This window comes from Crotalus tigris, unplaced genomic scaffold (assembly GCF_016545835.1).
Source record: "Crotalus tigris isolate CLP2741 ecotype Arizona unplaced genomic scaffold, ASM1654583v1 scf7180000017564.2150845, whole genome shotgun sequence".
NCBI classification, from domain to species: domain Eukaryota; kingdom Metazoa; phylum Chordata; class Lepidosauria; order Squamata; family Viperidae; genus Crotalus; species Crotalus tigris.
Window position 1 is genome coordinate 684,042 of NW_024096475.1, and position 27,389 is coordinate 711,430.

The 27,389-nt window shown below is 36.3% G+C and overlaps 1 protein-coding gene across 8 annotated transcripts in view; it reads right to left on the minus strand.

The window, feature by feature from the left end:
- The window catches only part of ATXN1 (ataxin 1), a 349,242-nt gene that overhangs the window by 157,371 nt on the left and 164,482 nt on the right, over positions 1 to 27,389 (minus strand). For all 8 annotated transcript variants that reach the window (XM_039348817.1, XM_039348809.1, XM_039348821.1 and 5 more), the window contains one exon: positions 2,361 to 2,438. The gene's annotated coding sequence lies outside the window, so the exon portion shown is untranslated. The remainder of the gene's footprint in view (positions 1 to 2,360; positions 2,439 to 27,389) is intronic.

A 27,389-nucleotide genomic window follows, 5' to 3' on the forward strand; every position in this document is an offset into this window, starting at 1 on the left:
GTTCAAATGTAAAAAATAGCAGACAGCAGATTACAAAACTGATTCTATCTGCTACTACTTCAAAGTGTTTGATGTAAAGGAAAGTGTGATACTGTTCTGCATTGAATAACATGGTGCATCAGCTACAAAAATTACTCAGCTTTCTATTCTATTCATGAACATTTGGCAGAAGCCAACAGGACTTGATTTGCAAGCATACATGGAAAGAAAATAAACTATATTATTAGCTTAAGTTCATTAAGTTTACTAACAGGTACTCTCCCAGAGAAATTCAAAAGATTATGATTATACTATTACATAGTATGCCACCAGATATGTCAGGAAAGACAGTATTTAAAAGGAAAGCCAAACTTAATTATTAGGTTGTGATACCAATGTATTGCCATATCTCATAGTAGTTTGCCATATGATCAATAGCTATCATTTGTTATATTATGCAGAAATTCGATTTTCTTCCATTTTTTTCCATTTGTTTCTAAAATCCCAATGAATGACATGTGCTTTACTTGAATTAAAACAAATTATAAAATTTTATCAACATTTTACATAACAATGGATTTGATTAATTTAAACATTTTGTAAAATAGACCAACAGGTATTTTTAAAAGTTCAATTTCAACATAGTATTCTATAATATTTAATTTAAAATACAAAATTATTGGTGGCTTATAGAATAATTGTGCCTCTTCTATTAAAAAAAAATGAAGCAGCAGGTTGAACTTGACTAGTAAGTTCAGTAATGTTCAAAAAGTCTAAGGTCAGCAATCGTGCCTGAAGCGCATTCTTTAAACATTTTGTGACCCACCTCTAAGTGGTTTGCAATCCCCTGCAAGGTCATATCCACAGCTATCCATTAGTCCATTTATAACTTTCCAAAATCAAAGTTCTAATCACCTTTTTGCTGTTTATTCCAAAAAGAAAAAAATCAAGTCCTTAAATTTGTATTTAAAGCTTCTTTGGCTAAGGATTAAAGGAAACTCAACCAGTGCTATTACAACTTGTCATTCTTTTACAAGCTGAAAAGCAGTTAAGAAGCAATTTCTGAAAATGATTAGAAAAGGAAGTATGCGAATCCAGTGTCCTTCTGAAAGTGCTGACCATGATTTGAGCAAAAGATGGTATTCCTTTGTCTCCCAGAGCTCTAAACCTACTGAAAGCTGCTATCTGATGTTCTCTTCTTAAGGACCTACGGTATGGAATACAGTAGGGCAATCTTATGCATTCTCCTTGTTATGCCAGTTTTTCATTCCGCCATAGTCTTCAGTTTGCCATTTCTTACTCAGAAGTCTGATTGCTCAACAACTCAAACTTCTCAAATTCCAATTGTAGAAAATGGCATGCAGCCTTCAATTGTTGTGAATATTTTCTCTTTAAAATGCTATGCACAATGAATTAGAGCAGGTGATCAAGGGCTGTGAACCATTCCTTTAAGACAGTTCCAAACTCCTCAAACTAACAGCACTGCAAATATGCATTTGTAGAAAACAAATGCCATTCTTTGCACCACCATTGCAAAAGAACAGGATCACTTGTTTGCTGAATTTACATCATGCTTATACTTGTACTTGAGTTATCACCCATCTGCTTCAGTGCTACTAGGTTTCTGATAAACAAAGAAGGAAAACAACCCTTATCAAGATAATGAGAGCAGTCAAAAGTGACCACATCAAGCACCAGAATTTCTTCCACAACAGCAGAATAAATGGGCACCCTACAAGCTGGAAATCTTCTGAGACCTTTCAAGAATCAAGGCAGGCCAACTATCACAGCTTCATTATTTTTACTGATTTCTTATCTCTAAATTCAAAACCTTTGAATGGGCCATTCTGAATGAAGTCGGGAAGTGGGTTGACCTCACAACAGGTTATTTTGAGTTCTACTTGCAAAAAAATCACAATGTCCTTATTTTTTTAATACTTCCAGAATAATCAGAACTGCCCGTCTCAAAACATTCCATGATAGTGTAGAGCATTTTGAACTCTCCTAGAAAATATTAAATATGGGGTCTAGTTGGTCCATGACATACTGAGATTGCAGCAAGGTAAACAACATATTTATGAGTTCTTGAGCTCTCAACAATATGCCTTACCTTACCTTACCTCTCATAATGAAATCCATAAACTCTCATGAGAAAAAAAAACTGCTTGTTCCCAGATAGCACTCTACTTATTTAGATGAACCATATTTCATATTAAATATTCATACTATCGTTAGAAGGTGCAGGATTTTTTTTCTCTTTTTAACATTTCAGACTTAAAAACAAAGATTTTTGACATATTTATTTGGGAATTACAACTAATATTAGGAAATCTATCAATGAAACATTTAAGCAGAATATTTAAACAAAACATTTTACTTACTGAATGTAAGGATGTCCTACTTTCCTTTAATATAGAGTCTTCTGACGCCTCAAATATCCACCTTTGTGCTACAGTTTTCTGTCAAAAAAGAAGACATTTACCATCTTCATGAAATTCAAAAGTATGTAATTATAAAGGCATACTTAAAAGAGAGAGAAAGAGTGCGTATACACACACAGTTGAACCATTCAGTTTCAAAAATAATCAGGAAGTAGTCACTCATTTATTTGATTCAGAACTGTCTTAAGATTTTTAACTAATTTAAGATTCTGACTGATACGTTTGATGAGAAATTACTCTTAATACAGTCCTTGTTACAGCAGTCCTTGACTTTCAATAGTTCATTTAATGACTGTTTAAAGTTACAATGGCACTGAAAAATGTGACTTATGACTGTTTTCAAAGTTGCAACCTTTGCAGCATCCTCACCTGTGCCATAGGTTCGCCACCACTGCTATATATATTATACTCAAATATGTTGGCAACCAGAAATGGAAAGCACGCTGTAATTTCCAGAAGCAGACTATGGTCATTACCCACAAGGCTCTTCGATATTTTATTTTTTAACTGTTCCCCACTCCAGACTATAATCTCATTGATAATACACTAGATGCAGCAATATTCCCTACTTATTTGGCTGAATCAAGAATGAAGTGATTATAGTTTTATATAAATAATAATAATAATAATAATGTTGGAAGGGACCTTGGAGGTCATCTAGTCCAACCCCCAGCTCAGGCAGGAAACCCTACACCATTTCGGAAAAATGGCTGTCCAGTCTCTTCTTAAAAATTTCCAGTGTTGGAGCATTCACCGCTACTGGAAGCAGGTTGTTCCACTGGTTAATTGTTCTAACTGTCAGGAAGTTTCTCCTTAGTTCTCAGTTGCTTCTCTCCTTGATTAGTTTCCATCCGTTGCTTCCTGTCCTGCCTTCAGGAGCTTTGGAGAATAGCTTGACTCCCTCTTCTTTGTGGCAGCCCCTGAGATATTGGAACGCTGCTACCATGTCCCCCGTCCTTCTCTTCATTAAATTAGACAACCCAATTCCAGCAACCATTCCTTATATATTTTAGACTCCAGTCCACTAATCATCTTTGTTGCTCTTCTCTGTACTCTTTCTAAAGCAGTGGTTCTCAACCTGTGGGTCGGGACCCCATTTGGGGTCGAACGACCATTTCATGGGGGTCGCCAAACAAGGCTGTCTGCCATTTTTTCCCTTTTCTTTGGCCACGCCCCTGGTACCCGGTGATGTATAAGTGGTTGGGGGTCACCACAACATGGGGAACTGTATTATGGGGTCGCGGCATTAGAAAGGTTGAGAACCACTGTTCTAGAGTCTCAACATTTTTTTACGTCGTGATGACAAAAACTGGATGCAGTATTCCAAGCGTGGCCTTACCAAGGCATTGTAAAGTGGTATTAATACTTCACATGATCTTGATTCTGTCCCTCTGTTAATGCAGCCCAGCACTGTGTTGGCTTTTTTGGCAGCTGCAGCACACTGCTGGCTCATATTTAAGTGATTGTCCACTAGGACTCCGAGATCCCTCTCACAGTTACTACTATTGAGCAAGGTACCCCTTATACTATACCTGTACATTTGGTTTTTCTTGCCTAAATGTAGAACCTTACTTTTTTCACCATTGAATTTCATTTTATTAGATAGCGCCCAGTGTTCAAGTCTGTCCAGGTCCTCCTGTGTCTTAAGCCTGTCTTCTGGGGTGTTGGCTATTCCTGCCAGCTTGGTGTCATCCGCAAATTTGATGAGTTCCCCATCTATCCCCTCATCCAAATTGTTGATGAAGATGTTGAAGAGCACTGGGCCAAGAACAGAGCCCTGGAGCACCCCACTACACATTTCCCTCCATGTAGATGCGGTTCCATTGAGGACCACACGCTGAGTACGGCTGGTCAGCCAGCTACGAATCCATCTGGTGGTGATGCTGTCTAACCCACATTTTTCTATCTTATCGAGTAGTAGGTTGTGATCTACTTTATCAAATGCCTTACTGAAGTCCAAGAAGAATGTTTTTAAACTATATTAATATATTCTGGTCCAAATAACATAAATTAATATGATCGGCACATATTTTTAAGAACTTCTAAATACCTTATAATGTATTACAAAAGAACTGCTTTATAATTGTTCTTATGCACTACCTGACAATAAGGCAGTGTATTACTGTCTTGAAAAAAAAAAAATCACCCTGCTACATATTTATTTGCCTTGAAAACAAAAATGCAACATTATAATTACAGTTTAAGAAAACAAAAACAAAAAAAGTTCCCTGCAACAGTAAGCAGCATTTTATTTTTTAAAACTTATAAACAACAGGTAGGAATGGGAATTAAGCCTTCTGGAATGTAATAATTTAAGTTTTTAGCTATTTGTACATCAAAGACTGTAGAACTTGACTAATGCATTAAAAACAAACAGGGAGGATGTCAGTATTTTATTTTATTTTTTAAAAAAGCAAAATCTTGCCTATCTAATTTGAAACTGCCTTGTAAGTGCTGTCTTTATATAAAATGAATCCGGAATCCATAATACAACTGGATTTCATGTTTCAAAATGATGTTGGCATTCAGCCATAGAGCAAAGTTTTCTTTTTAAAATATGCTATGGATTAAGGAGGAGTCCTGCAACTACAGAAGTCATAACACAGCAAACTGTGATCTGATCCTATCTTGGAACAATCATAGTCAACTTCCTATAAAGCATGCAAAGATTCAATTCCTGATATGAAGTTCCTTAAAACCACTTAACTATTAGCACTTTGTTCCACCTCAATATTTTCAAATAGCTGTCCTTTTATTTCTTTTTCCATTAAAAAAAAAATACAAGTTTTTTTTGTGCAATCTGAACAGAAATGTACCAGCTGGAAATGCACTGAAAATTTCAGCTCAAAGACTGGTGTTAACTGAAAAACAGCTAAGTAGTTGAAGGTATTAAGCTTTGTAAATATATGGTAGTGCACCCGAACTATAAAAGTGGTGCTTTGTAAATATATGGTAATGCACACGAACACCTCTTTATAAAACAGCCATATCAGCCTCACAACACTGATTGGAAAGCTGTTGCCAGGAATCTCTGAAATTGGGTGTATGCATGACTAAAATGCTGGGCACAGCTTCTGAAGCAGCTATGTAAGTCTGTAAAAAAATATGCTGCTCTAATGACTTCTCTCTCTCCAGGCAGTGTTTCTCAACCTTGACAATTTTAAGGCATGTGGACTTCAACTCCCAGAATTCCACAGCCAGCATTGCTGGCTGTGGAATTCTGGGAGTTGAAGTCCACATGCCTTAAAATTGTCAAGGTTGAGAAACACTGCGAAAGAGGCTTCATAGGCACTTTTGCACTTTCTTAAGTATGTCTTTCAAGGCTTGTATCATTTTAGGTGGTAACGATAATAGCACCAATACTACAATGTTCAGTTGCAAAATATCTTATGAAACGTAATAAATTCAATGTCCTGTTTTCAAACTAACACAAAATAACAACCTATCTTATTATAGCATGAACACTGCTCTCTGTGCAATTATTCCTAAGATACTTCTCTGTCATTTTACTAAAAATGCATATTGAAAGAGAAAAACAGAGAATTCAAGCACAGCAACATTTATGCTACAATATATTTTTATTTGATGCTTTCAAACTCCCATGTTATTCAGAGGAAAAGCACAATGTTTCTGCACTCAAGCTATCTCACCCCACCACTATACTCCCACAGTAGTTTCAATATTACTTCAGTTCCGTTAAAATTCATACCCAGCTCAACTAATATCTGACCATTCTTGGTTTTGCATTCCTCTGACCTCAATATACTTTGTTTGTTCAGAAAAATGACACTGTTTTGCAATGAATGAGAATAGATTATACAACACGTTATATTTATAAAATAACCCTAGTGTCAAGTAGAAAGCCATAAGCTGTAAATTCTATTTAGCCCAAGATATATCCACCTTAAGGGTTACACAATAATTTCTCTGAAAAATTACAGGATATATGAAAATTCTTTTCCCATGGATCAGAACCAATGATTGAAAAATCTTTCATTTATATTTTTCAAAGGCGCACATAATACTAGCTGAGCAATATAAAAATATACAGATAGTCCTCGACTTTTGTTGTTGTTAGTTGCGAAGTCGTGTCCAACCCATCGTGACCCCATGGACAACGTTCCTCCAGGCCTTCCTGTCCTCTACCATCTTCTGGAGTCCATTTAAGCTCACGCCTACTGCTTCAGTGACTCCATCCAGCCACCTCATTCTCTGTTGTCCCCTTCTTCTATTGTCCTCAATCTTTCCCAGCATTAGGCTCTTCTCCAGTGAGTCCTTCCTTCTCATTAGGTGGCCAAAGTACTTGAGTTTCAACTTCAGGATCTGGCCTTCTAAAGAGCAGTTGGGGTTGATCTCCTCTAGGGCTGATCGGTTTGATCATCTTGCAGTCCAGGGGATTCGCAGGGGTCTTCTCCAGCACCATAGTTCAAAGGCCTCAATCTTTGGCACTCAGCCTTTCTTATGGTCCAATCCTCCATTTAATTAGTGACCGTTCAAAGTTACAACTGCATAAAGTGACTTACGGTCGTTTTTCACAGGACCGTTGTAGAATCCCCCTGGTCACGTGATCAAAATTCAGATGCTTGTCAACTGGCTCATATTTATGATGGCTGCAGTGTTCTGGGATCATGTGATCACCTACTGCGATCTTCTGACAAGCAAAATTAATGGGGAAGCCAGGTTCACTTTACAGCTGTGTTACTAGCTTAACAACTGCAGTGATTTACTTAACTGTGGCAAGAAAGGTCGTAAAATAAAGCAAAATTCACTTAGCAACTGTCTTGCTGAGCAACAGAAATTTTGGGCTCAATTGTGGTTGTAAGTCAAGGACTATCTGTATCCATTTTGGTGGCAGTTCCCCCCCCCCCCATGAAGCATTACTGTATACCTTTTTCCAAGAGCAAAGTCATTTAGGCAATTATTCTTCACGCCATCATATTCTATAAACTAACATTTAAGCATTCAGAAATAGTATTTGGGTTAGGAGAAAAATGAAAACATGGAAAGAAGAAAGCCATCTATATTAAACTCTAAAAGTTTTAAAAACAAGCAAATCCTTCCGTAATACTAAATTTGCTAGGGACTGGATGGGGAAATTGTATATATGGACCCACATACCAAAACAAGGGAAAGATCTACAGCAAATTAACTTTAAAATATCACAGGTAAGCATTAATTTTAAACTTTGTGAATGATATAAATGTATACATTCCACTACCAAATTAAACTGCAGCTGAAGTTATAATCCAAAAACTAAATATTTTGATGTTTCAGCACCAGCATCTCTATCAGTTATTTTAAACTAATAATGTGGTAGTTGACTTTTTGCCCTCCAGATGTTTTGCTCAGAACTCCCATAATTTGTTATCACTGGCAAGGTTGGATAGGATTTATGAAAACTGAAATTAAAAACATCTGGAGTGCATAAGTTTGCTCATTCTGAATCAAATACATAAAAATTTTCTAGAGCCAAATTTTATATGTAAAAACTAATATCTATCACTAGTCCCATTTAGTTTCTTTCTTAATCTTAACATTTTGCATATCACTATTTTTCTGTTTTGTGAATGCAATGGCTTAAAAAAATCCACCATCACAGAATGATAAAGTAGGAATTACAAATTTAAAGGATTCTTTATTGCAGTAGACTACACTAACACAAACAGGCTCTAAGAAACAAAAATGTTGCCTAAAGGTAGTCCTTGACTTACAGCAGTTCATTCAGTGACCGTTCAAAGCTACAATGGCACTGAAAAGTGACTTAAGACTGTTTTTTATCCTTACGACCATTACAACATCCCCATGGTCATACGTTGAAAATTCAGATACTTGGAAACTGACTCATGACAGTTGCAGTGTCCCAGGATCGTGTGATCATCTTTTCCAACCTTCTTACAAGCAAAGTCAATGGAGAAGCCAGACTCACTTAACAACCGTGTTACTGACTTAAAAACTACAGTGATTCACTTAAGAACTGTGGCCAGAAAGGTCATAAAATGGGGCAAAATTCACTTAACAAACGTTTCAATTAGCAACAGAAATTCTGGGTTCAGTTATAGTCATAAGTCGAGCACTACCTGTATTTTTTTGTTGTTGTTGTTTATTAGTTTTATTCATTTATAACATAAAATGTGAAAATACAAACCAAATAGTAAGCGACAACAGTAGAAAAAGAGAAAATAAAAAAGATGTGAAGAAAGGGAGAGGAAGAAACAAAAGACATTAACTTCCGACTCTCTCTGTTACAGTAAAATCTGTTATTAAAATCAAATCTCAACTTTTTACATTTCTATAGTAGTATGCACTAGCCATTTCTGTATTGGCAAATCAGTGTAAATGGTAAAACCCAAAATCATAATATCATTTTTTCCCACCTTAAGCACAAAGTCCAGAAGCGATTTCCAAGTAGAAACAAAGGTACTTATGTTCTTTTTTTTTTTTTATCAGCACAGTCAATTTGGCCATCTCTGCTAATTCCATCAGCTTTTGTAACCATTCATCCATGGTAGGAATTGAGGCATCCTCCCACTTTTGTGCACAGAGCAATCTTGCTGCCGTCACCGTATATAAAATCAGAATTCCATTTTTTCCCCAGTTCTCTTTCCATTAGACCCAGAAGGAAAATTTCTGGTTTAATCTTTATGTTCACTTTAAGAATTTTCTTCATTAATGTATGAATCCTACTCCAATATTTCTTTGCCTTATCACATGTCCACCATAAATGATAAAAAGTCTTTTCTTTATATTTACATTTCCAAGAGGACTACCTGTATTTTGAGGGAAGTAGGATACATTTGGAGACTCATACTACAGGTTTCATAAATTTATCAATTTCCAACTATTATCTATCTTAAAAGTGAATACTTAGATCTGTTCAAGGATAAATTTTCTATTCCAGTGTCTCCAAAAAGGCCAAATAAGTGTAGCTAAGCATGGCTTCTCAACATCAGAGCACTCATTGTCATTTTAGAACATTTGATGCGTTTTGAAGGGTGTAGAATAACTCGGTGTGGCCAACTCAGCATGGCCAACCCACTGCGAAACTACTCACTGCAGGACAAGAGTTACACTAATATCGAAGAAATGGTGGAATCGAATCGTTAAAGAAAGGATGCAAAAGGAAGGACAAAATAAAATGTGAATGACAAAAATTTAAATAATTTTTAATTACTTTACATACTTAAGTTGAATTGTTGAATTGTCCCACAGTGAGTTGGCCATGGAGAGATGTCCCACTACGAGTTGGCCATAGTAAGTTGGCTGTGGCGAGTTGGCTGTAGCGAATTGGCTGCATCAAGTTGTCCCATTCCGTGTTTTGCAATGGCAACATTGAATTCCCATTATGGGAAGTTCTTTTGGGCTGACAGTCAGTGTCCCATAACCAGGTTAGACAAAGGCATCTTCCAAAAAATCCCAAACTCTCAATTTCTATAATACCATACAAATTTGGTAATTAGGCTAGTTAAAGAAATATATTTTGATATTCAATGAAATCAGCTGCAAAAGAATGTAATTTTCCCCAATTATATACAACTTATGACTTTCAAAGTCCACAAGAATCAAACACATTATTTGAGATGATTCTTCTGGAACTAAAATTAATTACACCATAAGATGAAAGGCAAACCATCAAAGCTTTCTCCATTGATCATGTTACAAGCCAACAGAGAAATAACTTGAAACCTCACTGGCTATCATCTTCTACCAATGGCTCCAGTAAATGATGTTTATGATAAGCTGCCACTGCCTGCCACACCTTAGTCTGTTCTCTTAGAAGCTTCTTGTCCTCATTTCCCATCATGCTAAAGATAAAGGTTTCCCCTGTCCAGTCATGTCCAACTCTAGGGGGCAGTGCTCATATCCATTTCTTAGATGAGAAAGCCAGTATTGTTCGAAGATGCTTCCTTGGTCATGTGGCCAGCATGACTATATGCTGAGATGCACAGAACAGTGTTACTTCCCACTGAAGTGGTACTTATTTACCTACTCACATTTGCATGCTTAAGGGACTGGAACAAGATTGGGAGCTCATCCCATCATGCATTGCCTGGGTCTCGAACTGCCAACCTTCCAATCAAGAAGCCCAGTGTTTTAACCACTAGACCACCATGTCCCCTACCCCACCCATCATGCAAGACAGGCACAAAAAAGTGAAACAAGTTAATTTTCATTCCCAACATAGGCCATAATCCAGTAACACCTCTCTTAGAAGGAAAAAAATGAGTCTGGACAATAAGTTAAGTTCAAAGCCAATGTTACTGAATATTTGTGATCTTTAAGAACACTCCATAATAAAAGTACCCAAAATTTCCACTGCAGTAATCACCCTGCGGTTTTGCAGCAAAGAAATGTGTGGTCCCTTACCAATTTTATTATTATATAAGCTTTCATTGATTGTATTTACCTCATCCAAAAGAAATATACTGCAAAATTATACACAGGATTTTTTTAAAAAAATATTTATATGTTTAAGATAAACTGCATAATAAGCACTTCTTACATGAAGAAAATGGTATTGTTATAAATAGCATAATCTGATATGCTGATATTCTTAAAGGAAAAGTATTACTATCTGGAAATCAATTACCAAAAAAGAGCAGAGGTTCAAACGTGAACAATATATTGTTGCAGGCAAAGTCTATCTTCTCCTCTTTTACCTGAAAGCATGTGTTTGATATGCAGAAGGCTGTCTTAAAACATATTTCCATCACATTTTCTTGGGTTTTTCGCCAGTTGCAAAAATTTTATCATATGTAGGACTGAATGCTAAAAGTAACCAAAAGAAAACATGCGACAAGCAACATTTATTTGAAATTACCTTCCTTTTTAAAATATATACAGGTATTCCTTGAGTTATGAATGAAATGGGCTTGCCCATTATAGACATGTCGTTACAGTCATTAAGTAAGGCGCTCACATGATTGCCTTGCATAATAACAAGTATTCTGGCCCTCCCAGGTGTCATTGCTAAGGACAGGTCATTAAATGGAGTGAAAGAGCTATTGGCAAAGAGAGAGCAGGCAGCTCCCCTTCATGTGCAGAACTGGCATGCTGGGCTGGAAAAAAGAAGCTCGGATCCTGATGATCCAAGCCTTCTTTCTCTTGCCCATCACTCTCCTTCCTTTCTCCACTCCAGCACTCCTGTCTCTCCTCTCCACTGTGTCCTAGACAGTTAGAAAGTCTTTCTAGCCCACAACAGAGAGGGGGGATGGTATGCTGCACCAAGAGGTGAAATTCTCCCAGTTTCATTTCTCCATGCAGCATGTCACAGTCCTGCCTTCCCTGAGGTAGACAGAACACCTTGAATCCAGGGTATCATTGCAACCATCTCACCCCAAATGGATTGGCCCATCTCACTTGCTCCAGCAGAAGAGGCCTACTTCATATCACTTCTCCCCAAGAATTTCAGCTGGCAGGATATAGGTATAGGAGAAGAACCTTTTGTGCTGTAGCCCTCTCCCTCTGGAATATTTTCCCCCTGGAGGTGAGGTCGGCCCCCACACTTCTGACTTTCTTAAAGAGCCTTGAAACCTGGCTCTGCCTACTGGCCTGGAGACCCTGATAGGTGGTTGATAGGGTAGAGCAGTGTTTCCCAAACTTGACAATTTTAAGGAATGAGGACTTCAACTCCAAGAATTCCACAGCCAGCAACGCTGGCTGTGGAATTCTGGGAGTTGAAGTCCACATGCCTTAAAATTGTCAAGTTTGGGAAACACTGGGGTAGAGAGAAAATCCCCACCCCATGTTGTCTGTCCTCTTGGCTTTTAGTTTCTTATTTAATCTTAATTTTAATTCCTTTGTATTATCTTTTTTTTAACCTTTATATCATTTTGTAAGCTGCCCAGAGTTGCTGCAACAATGAGATGGGTGACATATACATTTAATAAATAAAATATTTTCCCAATCAATTTGTCTGTAAATGGATGACATGCCACAGCCAACTATAATATATCAATATATTTTTGCTTAGGCCACAGGTCAGCAACCTGCGGCTCCGGAGCCGCATGCGGCTCTTTGAGCCTTCCCCTGTGGCTCCCAGCCTCCTCTGCCTTTGCAGAGAGAGACAGAGACAGAGAGAGGCAATTGCACTTCCCTGCTTCTCTCTCTCTGTGTGTGTGTCTGGGTGTGTGTGTGTGTGTGTGTTTTGTGTGTGTGTGTGTGTGTGTGTATGTGTATGTGTAAAAGAGAATGCACTCACAGTGTTCTCCGAGGAGCTGAAAAGCTTTCTGGGCGGAGCTCCTCCCTTTGCTGCGTCTCTGAAGGAAGCAGGAAGCAGGAAGGGCAGGAGAGAGCTAGCTAGCCCAGCTAGGCTGACTCAGGAATTCTGGGAGTTGAAGTCCATGAGTCATAAAAGAGACGAGGTTGCCTACCCCGGAGGTTGTTGGACAACAGCTTGAAGCTTGCCAGGTGAGCAGCAGATAGGAGAAAGAGAGAGAGAGAAGAGAGAGAGGGAGAGAGAGAGAGTGGGGGAAGAGGAGTGGCAGACCAAGGGCAGATAGAGAGGGAGGGAGAGAGAGACCCTTTTGACATCTAAAATGAAGATAACACTGCATATATCCTTTTTTTACCTGTGTGTGTATGTAATTTTATTCTCTTAAAGCATTCTCTTGGTGATCATTGTTTTAATAGTATGGGTATTCCCAAGAGTCATATTTTTACTTTTATTTTTAATGTGTATGTGTGTGTGTGTGTGTATACACACACACACACACATATACACATACACACACATACACATACACACCTATAATAAAGGTAAAAAAGGATATATGCAGTGTTATCTTCATTTTAGATATCAAAAGGGTTTTGAGGCTCCCAGTGTTTTGTTTTTGGTGGGAAACGGGTCCAAGTGGCTCTTTGAGTGTTTTGGGTTGCCTACCCCTGGCTTAGGCTATGTTCCATTTCTTGTGTATGTGAAAGATGGTGATATCCCATCTTTGCAGTACTAAAAAAACATTCAAATATATTTCTTAGTTCTTCAACAAAAACTATTTTAAAAAATATACATTAGAAAACAAACACTAGAACAGTATGTAGGAAAAATATGTGCTATTTAACTGTAAAACATTTTGTTAAGCATGCACAAGCCAATACTTTCACAAGATGTTGTCTTCAATTGTGATTATTATATATTTTATAGGCTCCAATGATCTGTTTACTGATCAAAAGAATGCCAGTTTTAGGACAATTTCTATCAATAGGGTAATTTATTTAATTTTAAAAAGTTCAGGGCATTTGCCAGCATTACATCAAGTTGCAACTTCCTGGAAGAAAAGTTTTTGCCATTTGAATGATTTTTCTTGCATCTTCTTGGAGGGAATTGATACTATAGAAATAAGTGAAACTGTATACTGACCAACTATTATCAAATGAAGAATGCAACTGAATTGTAAAGATTCTTTTTCCATTAAATTACATCAATGTTTTTAATTGTGTACTATTTATTTTTGTAAACTACCATCAGAATGAATTTTTAGAAGGCACATAAACTTTGTATTTACCATAACTCTTATATTATCTATCCTTACCATAATGACTTCACTATTTTCTATTCAACGAAGGACAAACAAAACTGTTTAAGAATTACTTGGAACAGCCTACTTAAGTGGAAGTTCAAAACTCTTTTTCCTGAATCACATTGCCCAAATGTTTAAATTCAAAATAACTCTGTATTGTCATTATACACCTAACAACTTACTTGATTAAACCACAGTTCAGAGGTTTTACTTATTGAAACTGCTGAAGTGCTATCCTAATGGCCTGGTTCAGAGATAAACAGAACATTCTAGAGTTCTCTAGAACAGTGGTTCTCAACCTGTGGGTCGGGACCCCATTTGGGGTCGAATGACCATTTCACGGGAGTCGCCAAACCATGCTGTCCGCCATTTTTTTCCCTTTTCCCTAGCTGTCCTACTCCCTCTTATTGGTGGCCACACCCACTTGGGGGTCACCACAATATGGGGAACTGTATTATGGGGTCACGGCATTAGAAAGGTTGAGAATCACTGCTCTAGAATATTCTATTCCTGGTTTGACAAATTTTCTACATTCCTACCAGTGTCTTTCAGATTTTGCTTAAACTGAAAACTGAAGCATCTTTCATAGAGATTTACTCCACATTTTCCTTTTAAAGCAATTTCAAGGAGTGCCCTCATAAAAGAATATTTTACTGTGGGCTTGAGGTTGAGCAATATTTATAGCATAAAAACAACACAACTCCCTAAGAAAGCAGTCTTTACAAATGAACATTTAGAGAAAACAAATAATCTAGCTCTCAGATCTGTTTAAAACAAATGGTAAAGTGCCAAAAAGGAGGCTAATAGACCAAGCAATTCATATTTCCTGCATTTCCAATTAAACAAGAAAGTTTACAAAAATCCCTAAGAATGGGATTTACATGACCTAGAAGAGGCATCTCATTCCTCAGTCAATTATGTAACTAAAGTTGTCACCTTAAATGCAGTGTTTGCATATATAACAGAGAACCCTCATCAACAAATAAAAATACTAATATCACAAGTAAACCTATTATTGTTAACATATAACAGGTATAAGAATCATCCTAAAAAGTAAACAATCATTAACGGCTTTCTATTCCTTACAAAATTTCATTGAATTAAATCTGGTATTTTACAATTTTCAATAATCTCGCTTAACCTGATGATCTTCAGATGTGTTGGCCACTTCCCACAATTCTTCAATCTTCAATTTCTTTCAAGTATTGTCATACTATTTTTTTTCCATGATTATTGTTACAGTTCAGCATGTCAATACTGCACCCTAGCATAATTCCTTTAAATGCTGTTCCTAAATGAGAAAAGGCACAAAAGCTGTAATGAACAAAGCAGATGAATTTCACACACTTTCATGTTAAAAACAAGCAGATGTGGAAAAGGATCGAAACTGAAACAGAAGAAGAAGGGGTGTTGTCAGCTAGAGGCGATATTTTTTTGAAAAAATCTATATTTCAGATAGTTAGCTATATAATTTTCTCATGAGAAAAAGAGGGGGGGGTTCTGGAATGAAATCATACAACTCTAATGAATTGAGGAGATATTGAATTCATTTATGTAATCAGTTTTAAAAAAAGATGCAATATTTGGAGAAATGCTGACAGTTGTTAAGATCCCTCAGCTGACAAAACTCAAGAAAAAGGGATGTACTTCACTACAAAAATAACGGTTTAGGCAAAAGCAAAGTTTGTCTGCAGTACACAGTAACATCCCAGGAAATAAAAATGTACTTTGAGAGCAGCAAAATACCAAATGTAGAAGTAAAATGGAAATACACTACATATAGTATATAGCATATACCAGTGGTGATGAACCTATGGCACAGGTGCCAGAGGTGGCACTCAGAGCCCTCTCTGTGGGCACGTGCACCGTCGTCCCAGTCCTAGGCCTTCAGCTGGGTTTTATAAAACCTTTTCGCTTTAGGCCTCCGCCACCGTGTGCAAAAAAAAAAAAAAAAAGGCTCAATCAGTCAATTTCAACTTCTCGCAGGAAAAAAAAGATCTTGCAAACTTGGAATTGATTGATTGAACTTTTTAGTCCCACCTAGTCTGCTGTTACCACCGCAGCCACACCCAGCCAATGGGGCACACCCACCCGGCACTCAATGATGCATAAGTGGGTTCTGAGTTGCAGTTTGGGCACTCGGTCTCTAAAAGATTCGCCATTACTGGCATATACTATATACTATATGCAATATACTATAAAGTACAGTAATGGTGTATATACTATTTTAAATAGCACTAAATACTTTTCAGTATCCCTAGATGTTACAGTTAAAATATTATTAAGTTTTCATTTCTCCCATTTCTTTCCTTTAAATACCATTCTACAAAGTTGAACTTCTGAAGAGAAGACAATGATGATGATGTTTGTATGGCTTTTTTGCATGGATATTTCAAGTACACTTTTGACTGCAACTACAATACAATTTCAAATATACAATAATACCCTATAGGAAATCTAGTCACAATCTATACTCCTCCTCCTCACCTCTAACTCCTGGTGACTATAGAGACATATCCATGTTGTCTTTTTGGCAACAATTCAGAAGCAATTTGGCATTAGTGTCTTGCAGCATGATTTACACCCATTTTAGAACTTAAAGACAATATGTGAATACAGTGGGGTAAATGACTACGGATAATTCTATTCCTTCTGTGCTATGGTCTGATTTTTATGAAGATCAGAGAACCAAGTTGTTTATAGCTAAGATTTTTCACAATCACACCAATCTAAATTTCATTATTACCTGGCAATCCTACCACTATTAGTGTATTATTTATAAACTGAGGAGCATATATACACACTGATTGAAGAGTAAATTGAATTTACTATTATGCATGGAAGAGCATATACTGCACCTTGCTGGGCAATGAAACATCTGCCAGCAAATAACTAACCTCAGAGAGCACCAAGTTCTCCACATATATACACAACAAAAAAGTACAACCCCAAGCTATTTGTCTTGTCTTCCTTCTGAGAACAGTATTACAAAGACTACAGTTATATTACTAGAAATAATATACATGGAATTACAGCTCCAGTAATTTCTTCCACTGAAATTATGCATATAAATAATGCACATGAAAATTAAAAGGATTTTGCTCCTTCACATATCATAGAATCAGAGCAAAATTGCTTTATTTTCTTATACATGCAAATTGGGGATTGTTCAGGAGATAAAAGATCATTTACATATAAAGTGTTATGTTAACTGGTTTTTCATTTAAATTTGATAAGTATAATATGTTTCTAGGATTGGGCAGCACTTTGGATTCACTTCCAAAAAGGTTTTCAGAGCATGTGGAGATGTAAATATAGCACTTGTCTGTGCTATACCAGCTGTGTCTTTTCCCAGGACTGCAGAACAGCTCCATGATCCAAAGAAAAGATGCAGTTGCTTTAACAAGTTATACACAAGCCCTATGTTGACAGTCCTGTGTATTCCAAAGGGCCTTTGAGGAACTGAACCTGAAAGATTATACAGTCCTGCATATCTCCTAAGCAGTTATAGTTTTTTATAACAGGGGTCTCCAACCTGTGCTCCACGGCCCACTATCGGGCCATGGGCTGTTGGCCACTGGGCCGCGTGAGTCACTGGCCAGTGCACGTGCAGTGCATGCTCACACACCCCCTCACGTTAGCGTCACGGTGTTGCGTGGGCGCTAGCATTGCTGTGAGCGGCGGGTGGGTGCTAGCGTTGCTACGAGCGCACCCCTACTCATGCTAGCGTTGCGGCATCATGCGGGCGCTAGCATTGCCATGAGCGCACCCCCCTTACTCATGCTAGCATTGTGGCATTGCGTAGGCACTAGCATCACCCAAGCATTGCGCAGGCGTTTGTGGTCCCGTTTGCATCGCGCGCACAATCACGGCCCCCGTTCATGCATGCATGTGCTCCCATGCGTAAAGGCACCTTCACACACACACACACACACAAACACACACACACGCTCTGGGCTGCCATCCCAGAAAGGTTGAGGAGCCCTGTTTTATAACACAGAAAATGAAGCATTAGAACAACATAACCTAATACCACTGGGAGGCTGAATTTGGAAAAAAAAAGTGTGAATACATGATTTTAATCCCGTAAAAAGTGTTGAAGAACATACTACAGGGAAGTTAACCTCAATATTAGCTCCTGAAATTTTCCAATTAATGCCAACATATGCTTTAGAATCTTTTCAGGAATATGTATACTATGATGATAGCATGGAAGTAAGGTTGAAGAAGCAAAATATTTAAGTGACTTTTAGAATATACATATTTAACAAATTAAGATAACTGTGCTTGCCACTATAACTACAAAATAACAGTTGCTTTATATACAATATACATATGCTTTAACAAAAGTTGAAACTAACAAAATTATATAATGGACATCCAAATTGCAAAGAAGTTTTCAGATAAAAATCAGATGAACAAAATGTTTAGAATGACTATATCAAATAAGCAATGGAAATCATTTATCTGAAAGATCCAAAATGATATATGAATCTTATCACAAACTTGTATATTTCTGATCTGAATCATGTTACAAATTACAAAGTATGTTTAGTATCTACCACACTGTGATTGTAACTTTAGATTGTTAGGTAAACATATGAAGGCAATCTATTTTGGATAGATGTAATTACAATTGCAGAACACAAATAACCAATGCATCCACTATTTTTACTATTAGGAATAACCAAAAGTATGAATGCTTAATGTATTAACATTAATGCAGATTATTAATTTGCCCCAAGACTGAAAAATACAAGTAATAATATTGAAGAGATTTGAAAAAGAAACTAATTATGTTTTTATTTAAAGAACTTTTAGAATGATTAAATAAAGTGACTTTTAGGGGAAAAAACATTTAAAGTCTAAGGGATAATTATTATAGGAAAACAGACAAATACATGTTGAAAATGACTGAAGCAGTGGAAAATTATATATTGAAAACTGCAAATACTTTTCTTTTAAAAAGTCAAAGAGCACATTTCACAGTTTCTTTTATTCTGAAGTTTTATATTAGCATGGAATTGATATTTTTTTCTTTTGTACCATTAAAGAAACTTTAAAAAAAAAACAGAACACAAAAGTCAGTTTCCTTTGGTTTGCACAGAATCTAACAAAACAGAAAATAATAAAGACTAGAAAAAAACTAATCTGACTCTCAATAAAATTAATTTACAATATTTGAGACCATTTGTATTACATTGTTGTTGAAGTTGTTACAAAAATAGGTAGTTTACATGGCTGCATGCACTGCTACCAACAAGACGAATGCATTCAGTGTAAAGCACAATCCTGTAAGGCAGAGGTCCCCAAACCTTGGGCCACAGTCCATTTAGAACCAGGCCGTGCAAGTAGTGGCAAGCGCATGCACGCAGTTCCACTTGTGTGAACAGCGGCCTCATGCGCACAAATCTCCATCTGAGTGATCGGAACCATTTCCTCTCTTCCCCCCCCCCCCCCACCAGTCTGCAAAGCTTGAAAGGTTGGGGACCGCTGCTGTAAGGTACATAAATATATCTTAAAGGTTAACCTTTTGCTTATGAGGTTATGTAAGTTACCTCCATAAGCTCATCTGGCAATTTGGGATCAAAACTTGATTTTTGTCACCCTAACTTAGATATACATTATCTGCATAGTTGAAGGGTCTAACATCTTTATAGCTTTTAAAGAAGCCCTTAAAATATATTTTTATAAAAGCCATTAACTTTTAATTTTAACTGTTTAGTTGTTTTCCTTATTTTTAACATCTTGATTTTAATTTTTTAACTATAAATTGCTAAATGTTCAATAAATATATTAACTTGCTTATAAAACATACAAATAAAATGCATAATCCTTTAAAATTACAGATGACATGTGAATTTGCCCATTCAAGTATTCCTCAAGTTTTAAACGACCTTTGAGTTCAGATGTCAACATACACACACTGGAACATAATAATTTCTACCTCAAGGACTGTGCCCAATTCTGGATGTCACACAATAGAAAGCACTCAGATCAACTAGAATAAGTTCAGAGGAGGATTAAAAAATGTCAGGGGACTGGAAACCAATGTAAACAATGTGAGGTTGCAGTTACTACGTACCTAGAACGGTTGAAAAGGCATGGCTGAGGGCAACATGAGAGCATTCTTCAAATAGCTGAAGAAATGTTAAAACGTGAAAGAAGGCCAAAACCTGTTTTTTTGTCATCTATTAGCACAGGACATAACTTTCTGGATTTCATTTGCACCCTTTCCTAGTCGACCTTCCTTGCCTATCCTAAAGCCATTTTCCCCATTCTGACATTTATTTGTAAAGTGCAGGGGGTTTTTTCTCATAGAACGCCCAGAACGGAGTTCCGTCACCTTTTTGGGATGGAACCTTGTAGGGTAGGCAAGGCGGGTTGTATGACGTATGTGAGTTCCGGCACCTTTTTTTTTTTTTTTTTTAGAAAAAAAGCACTGGTAAAGTGTATTCGCTAAGTGTGTCCTAGGCCACCCACATCCCTGAGATCTAGAAGGCTCTGTCATCAGCCTAAATATTTTGAATTCAGAGCAAAAATTAAGTTGTCCTTGGTAGCAAAATAATACAGTGAGGAAAATACTCGATCCAGCATACATTCCTCACTATGTGGAAATTGCTCCCAGTGTTGATTCATCTATCTGAAAACCTCCAGGGTCTGCTGGGAATCTCTCCTGCTAGATCAAAAAATCCCACTTCCATTATCAAATGGGAGAAGAGATGCATTCCAAAAAGAGTAATTGCCTGCAATTACTGCCTTTTTGGGGTTCCCATTTCCTCTACATACACATACCATCATGCCCCAATCTTTCCTTCCAGGGTAAGCAACATTATGTCAAGGCAGAAGAAATAGTGAGCAAAAGAAAATAAAGGCAGGAAATAAGAAGAAAAGAAATCTAACACCAACATCACCTTCTATACTACAGATAGTCCTTGACTTAAACAGGTTCTCTTAGTGACTGTTTGAAGTTACAGCAGCACTGAAAAAAGTGACCTATAACCATTTTTCCACTGATGTTGCGGTATCCCCGTAGTCGACATTTGGCAACTGCCATGTATTTATGATGGCTGCAATGCCCCAAAGTCATGTGATCACCTTTTGTAAACTTCTGATATAAAAATCAATGGGGAATATATATTCTATCTCAACATCCCTCCTTGATATTGATCACTTATTTTCATCTCACATCCACATTCATCATTCATTTATCCTTGATTGATTGCTAATTTACTACACATTTATCCATTTCCAACGCATTCAATTTTTTAGGTTTCTCCTGACATTTTTAATTTTAATTTCCACATAAGCTTTCTAACCCATAGCTATTCTTGCTTTTAACAAGAATTCACCCCGCCCAACAATCTTCATGCTACTTACCCGTATTTGCACATCTTAAAATGTCTTCATCCATTTTCTGTTACTTGAATAAACTTCATACACTTCAGTGGCACACTGTAATAAAATGTTCACTCTCTGATAACTCACATATTCTCCTCTTTTATTATCCCATTAATTCTACTGGGAGAAGAATTTATGTTCTAACCAGCCAACCTGTACTCAGTATTTTCTTACTGAAACAGAGAAGCAGAATGACCATGGGTGGGCAAAAAAGCAGTGGGAGAAGGAGCAATTTCCTGCCAGCTTCCCCATTGAATATCCTTGTGGGAAGCTCACAGGGAGTGGTGAAAATGATGATCACATGACTGCAGCTGACCATGACAGTATGGTGGTGCAGTAGCACTTAAGCAGCCCAACTTTGCCAAGGTTTCAATCCCATCTGAATAATGGGTCCTGGCTTTTAGACACACTTTTTAAATTAGCCCATTTGAGGTAGGTTGATTCAGAAATTGTTGCCCTGTGATACCCTATTTCAACCAAATGAAGTTTACAAAGGTATATAGATACTTTTATACAATGGACTCATCCTTTCTCTTCCTATAATTAAACTTCCTGAAGGCACAGTGGTTAAAATGCAGTATTGCAGGCAAACCCTGCCCATAGTCTGGAGTTCAATCCTGATGGGGCTCAAGGTTGACTTAGCCTTCCATTCTTCGAGGTGGGTAAAATGAGGACCCAGATTGTTGGGGGCAATATGCTGACATTATAAACCACCCAGAGAATGCTGTAAAGCACTATGGAGCGGTATATAAGTCTATATAAATCTAAGTGCCATTATTATTGCTATAGTTGTTTTATTTCTATTCTCATTTCTTTTACTTATTTCCTTTTCTTCAGTATTCATTTTTTCCCAAGTTCCACTTTTGTCATTACCAAATAATTCTCACATCAACCTTACATTTTTTACTAATTATCTTTTTCATAAGAAACCACAGTTCAGTCATGCTTTTTCCATTCATTCCTTTGCCACTACATGAATAGTATTGTGTTTAATCTATTTATTCAAAAATATACCCCTTTTTATGGAGATACTCACTAAACAATTATCATTTTCATTCATTTTTGCATGTCTGAATGGTCCAATCACTTTTACATCTCATATCACCAAACAGAATTTTTTCCCCTCAATTGCATTAATTAATTGTCCTACAATTAGGTCAAGAGCAAAGGCAAGCTATAGTAATTAGGAAAACTACCATATGAAGTTCCCTGATCTACAGAAGAATACTCTAAGACTTACTACAATACATTTTTATTATTTTGATTTCCTCGATGTGAGGAGAACAAAAAGATTTTAAAACTTCAGAGAGCTGCAAAACAACAGTTAAAGGTTTCGATATTCACTGGGCACAACATAACCCTACAATACTCAGGGATTTATTGGATATAGTTGAAGCATATATAAAATCAGTTTTGATTAAAGGGATAGATGACATTAACAGCCACTGTTCAGTTGTCTTCCATCAGACTGAATTTTAATAGCAAGACAGGCAGCATTAAAAAAATATATAATACCCTTAGTTCCTCATAGATGCTTCTGAAGCTCAGATTAAATGAAGTCTGTTTAACAATCCCATCACCATTAAGTAACTCATTAGGAAATAAAGTAATTATCAAATGGGAATTATGAAGTAATTATGACTCTGAAACAGATGACATACAATTGCTAAAAGAGGGCGAGGTGTCTCTTAGTCATATGTCAGAGACTTAGTACAGAGAAGAGCAACAAAGATGATTAGGGGACTGGAGGCTAAAACATATAAGGAACGGTTGCGAGAATTGGGTATGTCTAGTTTAACGAAGAGAAGGACAAGGGGGGACATGATAGCAGTATTCCAATATCTCAGGGGCTGCCATAAAGAAGAGGGAATTAAGCTATTTTCCAAAGCACCTGAAGGCAGGACAAGAAGCAACGGGTGGAAACTAATCAAGGAGAGAAGCAACCTAGAACTAAGGAGAAACTTCCTGACAGTGAGAACAATTAATCAGTGGAACAGCTTGCCTCCAGAAGCAGTAAATGCTCCAACACTGGAAGTTTTTAAGAAGAGACGGGACAGCCATTTGTCCGAAATGGTGTAGGGTTTCCTGCCCGAGCAGGGGATTGGACTAGATGACCTCCAAGGTCCCTTCCAACTTTACTATTATTATTATTATTATCTCATTCTCATTTTAACCACTAGTGGTATGTTGACAATAAACCTACTATTTAGATTTCAAAATAATCCAAAAAGTTTGTTACAAAAAAAATTCTTAAGGTTACCCCGTGAAAAGGAGAAACGGTTAACATGCAAGAATTTCCCATAAGAATTTCCCCCTTCCATTTAAAATCCAATATTATATAAATTATATATTTGTATAATTCTGTCATGTATTTATCAAAATGCAAGAACACCATGTTTTTGTAAGTGTTGTGTTGATATTAAAAAAAATCATGACACTAATAATGTGACTCTACAAGTATTAGGTAGGAATAGCAAAGTGCCACCTATTTTTATTAAACAACTCATATAGCTATCCATTTTATGCACCATAATCCTAAGTATTTTACAAACAGGAAAGCAAACAGTAAAAACAAAACTTCATAACATAATTATGAATCTATTTACTTTGTAAGTCTTATAAGAACATGTATTCATGAAAATTCAACTACTGGAATCCTAAGAAATAAAGATTTCAGTGTTGAAATCAGACAGAATTAACTATTTTCAATGTTCTTGCATCAATCAGCATATTAAGTACAACTGGAATTATGAATACAATTAGAATTTCTAACTCAAAAAGGATGTTCTTGATCTGGAAATAGCTACCTGTATTATTAAACTGAAAATGGTGTATAAACTACAAGTGGTTTTCTTTACAGGGCTTTTACATACTATGTAAATGTTAAGAAATTGAAGAATCACTGAACAATTATTTTTACTAAATAATTCTTCACTAGATTAACTAGTGTACTGTACACAACTGAGAAAGTAGTGCTGAAAAATACCTGTCTGGAGTTGGAATAGAACAAAAAGCAGTTCTGATATGATCTATTTAATAAAAAATAGCACCTTAAATTTGTCATTGGGTGAAATTGAAGGTACACAGTATTTCAAAGGAGATCTGTATTTTTAATTATCTTACTGAAAATTTTAATTCTTCACTGAAAGAAACAAAAATGGATATATATACTCAGTAATTCTCAGTTAATGACTGCCCTGTTTAGTGCCTGTTCAAAGTTATGACAGTGCTGAAAATGCATTTATTATCATCACAGTGTCGCACAATCATGTGATCACATTTGCACGTTTCACAGCCAACAAACAAAGTCAATGGAGAAGCCAGCAATGAAATTGCAAATTGCAGTCACATGATGTTTCACTTAATGACTGTAAATGATTTGCTTAATAACTGCAGCAAAATTACTTACATCATAAATCCAGAATGGCCATGTGATGTTTAATGATGGTGTCACTTAGCAACAGAACTATGAGCATTAAGTGAGGAATACATGTACAGGAAAAGCAACCATTGTCCAGTATTTTCTAATTTCTTTAGTTCATGAATATGAGAGGGCTTGAGAAGCACTTCTTTTCACATCATTAAAGCATTCTCCAGACCTTTTCATATATGTTATGTTTACAACAGACCACCAATAATGTTTGAACTAAGAACTGAAAAGGTATGTTGCCTTCCTTAAACTTCTACAACATGAAAAGGTCTTCAAAATCTCCAATATATTTTATATTTGTATATTGTAGTATCCAATATCAGTGGGAAAGCAGAAGATAGACATACAATGTATCTTAAAAACTTTGAATGCAGGATGCTTGTAAAGAATTAACATTACCACTAAGTCAGTTTTAATCATCAGCCAATATTAACAGTTCATCAACACTAGACAACGTTTTAAAAAGAATTTCCTCTTATATACAATTAAATATAGTGAAAGCAAACTAAAATTAATTTTTCCATTCCTGTTGAGTAAAAGTTTTCTCACTCAAACAGCAGGGGGCACTAATACCTTCCCCACAATAATGTTTTTCTCTTTAAAAAACATTTACAAATATGAATACTAATTTCAAATATTTTTACAGAAATAAGAATGAAAAAACACTAGGATATAGATATAAGCAACAATCCAAAGGAAACATGGCAAATAACAAAGCTGTGTGTAAGTATCCACACAGTAGTACTCCAAATGCTATCAGTATTGATTATAGTTACTCTGTAAATATGTCAGTCTTTCCACCCCAGCAAGGATCACTACATGCAACACTTACTATAGGAGCACATTCAGGTGGTTTGTTTGTTAAAACTGATGAATCACATTTTCATCTTATTAAACAAGGATACAATTGCAACAAGTTAAGAACTGTACACTATCTAGAAGTGAAGAAGTCTGTAATCATCGTGGACATTTAAACTAAATAGAAATATATATGATAGCTTACATTAGACACAGTTCTAGTTATCCCAACCTCTTTTGAAATTTGCTTTGATCATTGATGTGTTGGAACCATATCATAAAAACATCTCTATCAACCACACATTTCCATAATCAGAACATAAAAGCATAAGCGGTGTCCTGCTGGATTGGACCCTCCCTCCCTCCGGCCTATCTAGTCTAGCAGTTTGTTCCCACAGTGGCCAATCAAGGGCACAAGAAAGTCTACTAGTGTCCCAAAATGAAAGGCAAATGGCCTTCAAAGACAGCGACACTAATTGATACTGCTCTCTGTGACTTCCAGGAACTGATCCAACTGTTTTCTGAAGCAAATCCAACATTTCTTTGAAGCCAAGATTTGAAGTCAAGATTTAAGATGCAGGAAATAGTAATAATAAATGAAAAAAACTATAGCACATTTCTAATGATAACAGTGCTGGCTTGCATAAATCAATCAGCACTGATTATGAACAATCTCATCAATTACATATCACCCCTTTAAGAATTTTCCACTAAACTTTGCCCTGATAATTCTATAAACAAATTCTGTACCAAATATCAGCATTCTACCTAATGGTGAAATCCAAACTGGCCCTGAAAAGGGCATAAGAACATGGCAACAAATCTGTATACAGATCCTAAAAGTCCATATGAGTTGGAATAAATGATCAGATTAAACAGATTGGCTGCATCATAGAAATCAAAAGCTCTCTATTATTCATCATTCACGTTGTAAAGGTAGCTAGTAACTGAAATACACACAATGTAATACTGCTGCTGGCACCAAATAAATATTAGTGCTATTATAATATAATTTACCAATCTGTTCTATCAGTTAGTCTATAATTTTCTCTATAGTGACAAAGCATATAATAGTACAAGTATGAACCAATTTTATCTAGCATTCATCATTCAATGTCATAATTTAACCATGCTCTTTCCATTTCAGTTAGACATTTAGTGTAAATTGCACATCTTTACAATCTTAACAGTTCTTGCAATTATTCTTTTTAAAAATATAATACTGTACCACAATATAATATATTTTAGGCACCATAATTTAAAGACATATTGGTAAGTGGGGTACTAAATTGCTTTTTTTCTGGATATAAACAGAAAATGGAAGGAAATTATTTTGTCAACTTTCAATGCACATGAGGACCCACAAATGGTTCTTGGGATAAAAGGAATTCAATGTAATTTAGGGATTAATCCAGGAAAACAGCACAAGAGATCATGGTAATCTGTAGACCGAGGAAAGTGGTCAAGTATAAAAGAAAAAGAAGCACAGGAATAGATCTTTAAAACAGTGGAAGTAATTAGAAAAAGCACCTTTCCAGTCAGACTCTGACAATACTATCACAATTGTAATATAACTTCTATAGAAATGTGTATGTCCATGGGACTCAGAAATGTTTTCTTTTGAAGTATCATATGTGCTTAGTATTTTCTCATATTGATCAATAACGGCGGTGGTTATCCATTTTGAAACTCTGATAAGGTGACCTTCTTTTGTAGGTAAAGAGAAAAGAAAATGGTGGGATAACTCATTACATTAAAATACTGTCCTCTGTCCACTCCCAACATTTCTTATCCAGATAGGACACTTCTTGGAACCACTACTGC